This window comes from Hippopotamus amphibius, chromosome 1 (assembly GCF_030028045.1).
Source record: "Hippopotamus amphibius kiboko isolate mHipAmp2 chromosome 1, mHipAmp2.hap2, whole genome shotgun sequence".
NCBI classification, from domain to species: Eukaryota; Metazoa; Chordata; class Mammalia; order Artiodactyla; family Hippopotamidae; genus Hippopotamus; species Hippopotamus amphibius.
The window spans coordinates 121,546,782-121,557,351 of record NC_080186.1 but is presented as its reverse complement, the minus strand read 5'-3'; the positions used below and the strand labels follow the sequence as shown (position 1 = coordinate 121,557,351).

The following is a 10,570-nucleotide window of genomic DNA, read 5'->3' as shown; positions in this document are numbered from 1 at the left end:
TGTTACTCTGTGACAAACCTAAGCAACGACTTGTTATTAATCCTGAGCAGAAATTCTTTCCTTCCGGAGCTGTCCGCTCCCCTAGAAGGATTTCACAGGCATCAAAAATAAGTAATAGCAGAAATGCATTCAGATAAACTCCATGAGTGATTTGGTATCAGCTTACAAGTTTACACAAACTGAATTACTTTAAATTTCCCTATACTATACCATGTTTTACTTCTTCCTTAGAATCTAGGTTAGCAGGTATAATGGTACAATAGAAAGTCAGATAATTTTCTCTGGGATAGCAGTTGCTGTTACTTATCTTGAATATGTTTTGATGTAAAACTCTTACATTAAAAAAAATTATTTATTTATTTATAGGCTGTGTATTCATTGCTTGCGTGTGCTTTCTCTAGTTTCGGAGTCTGAGGCTACTCTTCATTGTGGTGGGTGGGCTTCTTTTCTGTTGTGGAGCACAGGCTCTAGGCATGTGGGCTTCAGTTGCGGCATGTGGGCTCAGTAGCTGTGGTTCACAGGCTCTAGAGCACAGGCTCAGTAGTTGTGGCTCATGGGCTTTGTTGCTCCGAGGCATTTGGGATCTTCCCGGACCAGGGCTCAAACCCGTGTCCCCTGCATTGGCAGGCGGATTCTTAACCACTGCGCCACTTAGGAAGTCCCAAAACTCTTAGATTTTAACAAACCTTCTCAACCTTTCTTCCTTTTGAAATCATTCTATGAGGAGACATGTGAGTTGACAACTGTGATTTATTTTGGCTTTCACCTACACTATTCCAGGCTTAGAAAGTTAGAGAATACACATTGAGGAGACAAATGTAAATGATGGCATAAGTGCATGCTGTTACACTGATATAAATTGATATGTAGTTTCTAAGGCACTTTACAGAAGAGACTGATACTTCTTGCATTGTGGTTTCCTCCACTGTGAAGTTAGAAGATGTAGGTTTAAGAGATGGCCTCAAGGTGGCAGTAACTACGTGTCATTGCTCCAAGAAACCCAAAGCCCTGTGATTTTCTGAGGCTGTGCCGGGAATCTAGAAATGTTGGTGAACATAGGCTGAAGATATTTAGGAGTGTCTTTTATTTTTTCTCTCAACTGAAGAATTCATTCCTCTCTGTTCAGGAAAGCACCAAATTTCCCCTACTGCAATCTTTCCTCTTTTTGCTGTGGTAATGATCCTAGAGTTTTATTATCCTGACTAGGTAAAAATGATCCAATATGGGACAAGATTTCAGTAAGAGAAATCTGGTTGGAAAGTTATGAATGACTAGTAGCTCTGTACCCCACATAAGAAGTTGATTAGGTTCCTATTTTATTTTAAAATCCATCCTAGAGCATTCTTATGTCTAATTTGTATGTAGCAAATTTACTTGTGCTCCATGCCACGTCTAACTATTCTGGTGTGAAACCAGTTTTTGTATGTTTCCTGTAGGATTCATCTTTCATCCTTTGTTGAAGTTTCCTTCTGTGTAACCAGGCGTATCTGCACACAGACTGCTGTATAACGTTCTTCTCACAACCTCTCCTCATGTGAAGCAGAGCAGAGGAGAGCAGAGCAGAACAGAGCAGAGGGAACTATACCCAATACCTTGTAATAACCTATAATGGAAAAGAATCTGAAAAAATATATATATATATAAAACTGAATCACTTTGATGTATGCTTGAAACTAACACAACATTGTAAGTTAACCATACTTCTATAAAAAAAACCAAAACAAAGAATGCTGTTCCCTCTGCCGCTCCCCCCCCCCCCAAATAATTGAAAAAGGACATCTTGAGACATGGTATTTTGCAAATCTAGCCTAGAAGTTGGCTTTTCATGATGAAATATAACTTGCCTGTAGACCTAGGGCATCCAAGGCAGATGATACAGCTGCACTGTAGTGGCATTGGTGAGGGCCAGCATTCATCCACCTATCTATCTATTTATCCATTCAGTAAACATCCTTTGAGTTATGTAGTAGGGAAGAGGAACTCTTTTAGGTTCTGGTGATAAACCAGGGAGTTAAAAAATCCAAGGGCTTCCCTGGTGGCACAGTGGTTAAGAATCTGCCTGCCAATGCAGGGGACACGGGTTCAATTCCTGGTCTGGAAGATCCCACATACCTCGGAGCACCTAAGCAGTGAACTGCAACTACTGAGCCTGTGCTCTAGAGCCTGTGAGCCACAACTGCTGAGCCCATGAGCCGCAGCTACTGAGCCCGTGAACCACAACTACTGAAGGCCACGCACCTAGAGCCCGTACTCCACAACAAGAGAAGCCATCACAATAAGAAGCCCGTGCGCAGCAATGAAGACCGAATGCAGCACCCACCCCCCCCAAAAAAATCCAAGTTTTACAGAGCTTCCATTCTAATGAGAGAGGTAGATCTTTTTCTTGACCACAAATTAATGAATTATTAACCTGAGGTAAGAGTTCCACCTGCAACGACAATGGTCTTTGCAGAGCATGTGTCAAGGAAACCTAACAACAGCCAGGCGTTAGGGTGGGAGTTGGTCAGCTGAGGCTTCTCTTGAGAAGTGACTTTTATGCTAAACTCTGAAAATGAAGAGGAATGGAAAGTATCTTCAGTCAGAGGGATCACAGTGTGAAAAGGGCCTGTTGGCAGGAGTTTGACTTGCTTAATGGCTTGAAAGACAGACAACCAGTGTGACAGCAGTACAGAGGAATCTCCAAAGGGTGGTATGATGCCCTTTGGGAGAAGACAATGTAAGGCTTTGTAGAACATGATTAGAATTCTTTTTTTTTTTTAATTTGTTTATTTATTTATTGGCTGCATTGGGTCTTCATTGCTGCACGCAGGCTTTCTCTAGTTGCGGCGAGTGGGGCTACTCTTCGTTGTGGGACACCGGCTTCTCTTTGCGGTGGTTTCTTTTGCTGCAGAGCACGGGCTCTAGGTGCTCGGCCTTTAGTAGCTGTAGCACATGGGCTCAGTGGTTGTGGTTTACAGGCTCCAGAGCACAGGCTCAGTAGTTGTAGTGCACGGGCCTAGGTGCTCCGAGGCATGTGGGATCTTCCTGGACCAGGAATCGAACCTGTGTCCCCTGCATTGGCAGGCAGATTCTTAACCACTGTGCAACCAGAGGAGTCCCTAGATTTCTTTGTTTTTATAAGAAGTGTTCTACCAAAAGGTTTTGAACCATAGAGTGTTACTAGATTTCATTTTAAAGTGATACTTTCGGATATCATTTGGGAAAAAATGAGAAGCCAGTTTGACTTTGGGGAGAGCAACTATTGCCATAATTCTGGAAGAGATAGTAAATAGTAAATTTGATTTGGTTATAAAATGTAAATGGAGGAAGATATACTGAATTGAGAGAGATTTGAGAAGTATTAAGATTTGGTGATAGATTGGAAATGAAAGGTTAGTGAATAGGCGTTGTCAGGGAGGATAGTTTAGTTTTATTCAAATAGTTTGTTACCAGGTGAAATATACATATGTAAATATATATACACCGTATGCATGTAAATATATATATATATATTTAGGTATATGTGTGTGTATATATTTATTACTTTTAACTGTAGTATATCACAAATACATAAGGTACACAGATCTTAAGAATACAGCTTGATAAATTATCAAAAAGTAAATGCAAGATGATATACCATCTCAGTCAGTAAATTTTATTAGCACCCCTGAAGTCTCTTTTGTGCTCCCTCTAAGACTTACACTTAAAGATAGCCATTATCTTGAATTATAACACCAGAGATTGGTTTTGCCTGTTTTTGAATATAAAAGGAATTTTACAGTGCAAATTATTTTGTCTTTCTTTTTTCAAACGACGTTAGTAAAATTTCATCCATGATGTCCTTTGTAGCAGTAGTTTGTTCATTTTAATTTCTGCATAACATTTTATGTTTTAGTTTTATACATATAAACATATCTATAGTTTTATACATATATATGAGAGACCATTATGAATAGTGCTGCTATGATCTTTTATGTTCATTATAAATATTATGAACATTATGCATGTCTTCTCATTTATATATATGTACACATATGCAATTATGTGTTTATGTATAATGTTGTGTATGTATGTGAGTCTTTCTCTTGGCTGTACAGCTGTGAATGGAATTACTGGATAGTGAGATTAGTGTCCATTTAATTTTAGCAAACAGTGCCCAACTATTTTCTGAAGTGGTGTAGCAATTTCAGAATTCTACTTCACAGTTTTTTAAAAAATCTTATTTACTTAAAAAATATTCACCATTTTAAAAGAGTATTTTAATATGCAATTCTCTGATAACTTTTGAGGTTGAGCACTGTTCAAATTTACATGGTTATTGGCCATTTGTATATCTTATTTAGCAAAATGACAGTTTTTTTTTTTTTTTTTTTTGCCTACTTATCTGGTGCTGTGTCTACCTTTTAAACATGTGTGTATGAGAGTCTTTTATATTCTGGACACCAGTATATATATATACACACACACACACACACACACACACAAAACATCAAAAGGTGAATCCCCTGGGTACACTACTATCTCAGTCAATAAATGGAAACGTACGTGTTCTCTCACTTTGCATCTTGCTTGTCACACTCTTAACAGTATCTTTGGAGGAACTGGATGAATGGATGCTGAGGTCTGCTGTGAACACGGCTATCACACCTTGCAATGTGATCCTGCAGACACTCAGCAGGAGGTGGAGGTTCCATTTCTTAACCTCTGAATCTGGGTATAGGCATGTGACTTGCTTTAGCCAAGGGAGCATTAGGAAACATGATGAAGAGCAGGTGTGAAAACTGCTGGTACATTGGCGTTTGCCTTCTCTTGTTGTTGGGAACCCTGCTGCTCTACTGTGAACAAGCCTTGCTTAGTCTTTAGGTGATGAGACACCACAAGGGATGAGGCCCCAGTTATCAAAGCCTTCTCAGCATCTCAGCTGAGGTCCCAGATGTGTGTGTGTGAGAAGTCATCTGATCATCCAGCTTCACTGAGCCAGCCAAGCCTGGAGGAACTGCGCACACAGTTCACAGAATTGTAAGAGATAATCATGTTTGTTGTTTTGAGCCACTAAGTTTTGGGGGGGCAGTTATTATGCAGCAAAAGTTAACTGATGCACCCCTCAGTCTTTTGTGCTAATATGATGATGATGATTATTATTATATATTTTACCCCACATGTTATAATCACATACAACGTCATCACATCATCATTACTGTCATTGTCCCCATCATTGATGTGCTATTAAACTGCCAATACTCTTCATATTTACCCATATATTTGCCTTTTACGCATTCTTCATGATTTCATTTTCTTCCTTCGGTGTGACATTTCTTTCTTATAGCCTGAAAAATTCCCTTTGTTATTTCCTACAGTAGATTTTTTTGGTTTTTTTTTTGACTGTGTTGGGTCTTTGTTGCTGCTCACGGATTTTCTCTAGTTGTGGTGAGCGAGGGTTACTCTTCATTGTGGTGCTCGGGCTTCTCAGTGTGGTGGCTTCTCTTGTTACAGAGCATGGGCTTCCAGGTGTAGTTGCAGCTAGCAGGCCCTGGAGCGGACAGGCTTCAGTAGCTGTGGTTCATGGGCTTAGTTGCTCCACAGCATGTGGGATCTTCCCAGACCAGGGATTGAACCCATGTCCCCTGCATTGGCAGGCAGATTCTTAACCACTGTCCTACCAGGGAAGTCTCCTACAGTAGATTTTTGATTAACGTATTCTCCTAGTTTGGTCTGACATCTATGTCAGAGGCAGAATGTCTTTGTGTATCATTATATTCCTGTACCTATATCTCTTATGGTATTTACTTACTGCTACAATGTGCTGACACAGCTGCAGGTGGGTACGTGTGTGTGTGTGTGTGTGTGTGTGTGTATGTGTGTGTAATCCCAGGGCAGGTTTTGACTCAAGATAATTTTATTGTATTCCAGAGAGGAAATATTTACATTTTCTCAGCTGCCTATATTTCTCTCTTCTGGGTTAATGTGTATTTATTTACTTTTATCCAGTTAATAAGAAATAGAAATGGAAAAAAGGAACAAAGCTAGTAAAAGAGAGACGTCAAGCTGAAGTGATTCCTGATGTTTCCCAAAAATGATGTCATGAACATGCCCCACCAGAAGTCTCTCCTCATATTAGGTGTGATGGGCAAGTGGAGGGGCCTCAGTGTTTGTGAGAGCATCCTCCAGGCACTGTTCTTATGTCCCACATTGGAGCTCTCTGTTCTTTATTGCATAGCATGCAAATAAAGAGAGCAAGGGTATAATATGAAAGGTATGTTTGGGTAACAAAAAGAGAAGTTGCATCAGATTCATCAGATTAAAGACCTACTGAGCTCCTAATCTCTTCTGGGCTCTGGGCATCTTAACACACTGTGGGTGGATTCTATAAGAAGAAAACTCTGGGATAGACAGTTGTTTCCAGGCAGTATATGTGAGTGTTCTCAGGATTAATACCTGTGAGGAAATGACATAAGAGGAGATGCAGAATTTCAGCTCCAGTGCATTGCAACAAAGATCCCAGCCAATCCCACTAAGAGCTCAGGAGCTGGGAGTGCCTTTCAGACTTGTCATGATTTAGATACAGGAAGGAAGACCTTCATGCACCTTCACTAAGATGAGGTAGCCCTCTACAGGCAAGAGTGATGCCTGGAGAGGGTCTTGGCTTCCCTAAGAATGATTACCTTTCCTGAAGAGGAGCAGCAGACAACACAGGGAGACTCACCACAGAATTCACCACACACATACAATGTCACTTCCTGTGAGGCAGGTATCATATCATTTTATAGACGTGTGAACTCTGGAAACTGGTTATACGTACTCTCTTCCCTTTGTCTAGAGCAGCCACTTTCTCTGGGCTTGGCCCAGACCCCTCTGGAGTTGTCAGGGAGACAAGATTCAGGTGTAAGTGGTGCCTTCTAGTCATCAGTAATGAAAATATACATTATCCAGCTATGGGTACATGGTACCAAAGAGAAGAAATCTTGGAGTAGACCTAAGTGAAACTGACACTTTCCTGAATTGGTTCAAATGGAGTCTGTTTCACTGTCCATCAGTGTCCTCTAATGGATAGACGTTCCCTGCGCTCCAGGTCCTCCTGAGATTCCACTCAGAAGCTCCTACACTTGGCCTTATATGTCTCTGTTTTTTCTCTATTCCTCTTTGACTTTGGACAGCAAGTTGCTTTTCAAAAGTAGCATTTGCTTCTAAAACAAACACCACGCCCATCTCTTATCTCTGTTAATTTGGAAAAGCACAAAGAAAATAATTACCTATAATCTTATCACCTAGAGAAAACCATATTTGATATTGGTAAATATCTCTCTAGTGTGTTTGTATGTGTGACTTAAGTGTTTATTTATCCAGTAAGAAACACACTGTATATTTTGTTTGGGAACTTTACCTTTTTTGAATCAATTATAACTGTTTATCATACTATTTCTCTAAAGCAGTTTTCATATTTATATAGTATTCTATTTTCTGACTATAACATATTTAATTTAATTTAATCTCTTTTTTATAGTTAAATTGTTTCAATTTTTTATAATTACAAATAACAAGATATAATTCTTTTATATATACCTTAGGGGCTAGTTCATTATTTCTAAGGGTAAATTCATAAAAGTAGAGTTGATTCTTCTTTTTAATTCTCTCCTTAATTCCCTTGTAGGATCTCAGACCTAGGTCACTTCACTCCCTTTACTCACATCTAACTTAATCTGTCATTTTATGAAGCACAGGAGCATCTCTAAAAATTTGGGAAGGTTTGTGCAGATAATTGAGCTCCCTTACTTTTATACCAGAATAAAATTAATATTTAGGACAGTATTGGATGGAGGAATGAGGACATCTGTGTCCTAACAGAGTCAATAGAAGACAGGATGAGATTCACCCCTTTGCCTTAGTAAGCAATGTCTCAGAGATCTGATGGGCTCTTCACATACAGTAGAAAAGCAAGGATGCAGTTCAGGAAGTCTGCCTCTAAAGCCAGTAATACAGTCTCACCTGAATGCAGGACATGAAATCTTCCCTATGCACTCTCTTGTCTATCTAGATAATCCTAGATCTCATACCTCTTCCTAACCCCTCTATATCTCTTCTTTGACTCCACCTATCTTTGGCTGGCTTCTGAGGTTTAACATGATGAGTGAAGGACGGTTCCCTCAATCGTATCTACTTTACTCAAGCTGATGTCTTTCTTCTGTTGCCTTCAGCCTGAGCAGAAAAAGATGGTGGCCCAGCTGGAATCCATCAGGCAAGAGTTTTGCAGAAAGGCCCTGTGACAGACATGGTGCTGAGAGCAATGAAGCTGTTTGAATTTGAGACCCAAGAAGGAAAGCAATAGATGTTTCACACGGCAGTGGCTATGGATGAAGAGGAAAATTAGAAACTTGCACTCAGCTAAAAATAACTCTATGCTCATTCTGCTTTTGTAAAATATGCTTGCTGCACCAAGAAAAACAAAAAAAACAGGATGACCTAGCAAGCCAATGTAACCATGAAATGTTTTGCTAAAAATGGAACGTTCTGCACCCGCTCTTATAAGTTTCTGTTTGGAAACTTCCATGCTCTGTAAACCAGGTAACCAATCTACCCATGCTAACTGTAAACATGTGCACTGACTCCTATAAAAGTAAAGCTCACCCTGAGCTTGGGGCCCAGAACTTTGGAGTGTTAGCTTGTCTAGGGCCGCTGGCTTAATAAACCTGAGTTCTCCAACCCTCTGAGTGGGGTGCTTGGTTTCTCGATGGACCGATTTCTGCAACATGGAGAGTGAGTTCCTTTTTGTGAAAGTTTTCAGTAAATAGCTGAAGGTTAAATTCCTGGAAGTGAATAGTTCCTCCCTTGTGTGTCATGCTGAATGTGACCAACAGATTAGTGTCCCAAAGCACATTATCAGAAAAGCTGGTGAAATCCCAAAGATCATAAGCTTCAAACTCAGTCCCTTAAAACAATTGTGAATAGGCTGTTTGTAGTCCAGAAGGTAATTATATATAATGCTGTGGTGATTAGTAGGAATAGTTTATTCTCCTCTATAAGCTTGGAGAGATTTTAGAAATTATTCATTTCAAAATATTTTTATAGAGAAAAAACTGAAACAAATTACCACCCCCCCCCAAAGAGCTGTAGAGTGGATGTTCCTAAAACTGAAATACATTAGAAGTGTTTTTATTTTCAAGATGCTGTCACAATCCTGTTTCAACTTCCCTTTATCCTTGTAGCTTCTGAAAAAGGGATTACTTCATATGCAAATAATATTTGCCTTCTAGGTTATTTTTATATTTATATGCATCATCCTTATTCTGACTATTGTCATAAATACAAAATTACTATAGTTGAATGATAAACTAGATTAATTGACTTGGAAGGCCAATAAGTAGGGCAGGATTAGAGAACTGTGCTTAAAAGAAGAAAATAGAAGACAGTATGAGACATTAGAAGTGAGAAATAAGACTATATTTTGACTCTGAGTCTCAGGGAACGAGCCTTGTGTGACTGCTTCTGGTCTGGGGTAGCACCAAGAGCCCCCACAAGGGAACCTGCCCACCCTGCCTCCAAGAGCTTGAGGCTAAGCTCTGCTCTCTTGGGTTTAGTGAAGAGGAACTGATAGGGAGAATCTGTCCTCCTTAAAAATTCGAGCCAAAATTCACCTTGGATAAGAAGCCCATGGTCTTTACCTTAGTTTTGAGCTTTCAATTTCGCCAAACATACACAAATATATATTCATCGAGCCCATTAAATTAAGCCTAAAATACTGTCGATCTTCTAGGTAACTGAACAGTTAACTAGAACTGTAAACAACCTGATTGTTCCTCACTTGTGGAACAAATAAACTTTGCTGGGTCCCCACATTGAATCCTACACAGCAATAAAAGGAATAAACGGATACACCCAACTACATGGATGAATCCTAGACGCGCTATACTAAGTGATAGGAGCCAGACTCAAAATGCTATATCCACTCTAACTTCCAACTTAGGAAACTCTGGAAAAGTGAAAAGTGTTAGTTAAGAAACTATATCAGTGGTTGCCAGGAGCTGGATTGGAGGAAGCATTGACAATAAAGTGGCAGGGAGGAAATTCTTGTTAAGATGCAATGGTTCTAATCATTAGGAACAGGATCTTACCTTCTGTCCCTTACTTTTCTTATTAGGAGAGTAAAAAGAAGAACACTGTCAACCCTCCAGAGCTAGTATAAGATAAGTGACACAAAATAACTGTAAAACACCAGGTACCAAATATGTGATCAAGAAACACACTACAAAGGAACTCTATTCAATATCTTGTAATAAACCACAATGGAACAGAATACAAAAAAAGAATATATTCATATGTATAACTAAATCAGTTTGCTGTAGAGCAGAAATTAACACATTATACATCAACTCTACTTCAATAAAATAATGTAAAAAAATACATTGTAAATTTCAATGTTAAGATATCTACTTACTGCCATTGTACTCTAAAGTAAATTCACTACTCTTCAGTGTTTGCCTAATGGAAGTCTTTTCCTGGAGAAACTTCCTCATAGATCCACACATGTGAAGACCAGGAAGTATAGCTGGAGAGCTACTGAGCTGTTGGTATCTGAGTCATTAAGTGAACCAGTTAT

The 10,570-nt window shown here is 39.4% G+C and overlaps 1 pseudogene; it reads left to right on the top strand.

Annotated features, from left to right (window-relative positions):
* Positions 1-8,147: 8,147 nt before the first annotated feature.
* LOC130838811 (interferon-inducible protein AIM2-like) lies at positions 8,148-9,524 on the top strand (annotated as a pseudogene).
* The last annotated feature ends 1,046 nt before the right edge of the window (positions 9,525-10,570 follow it).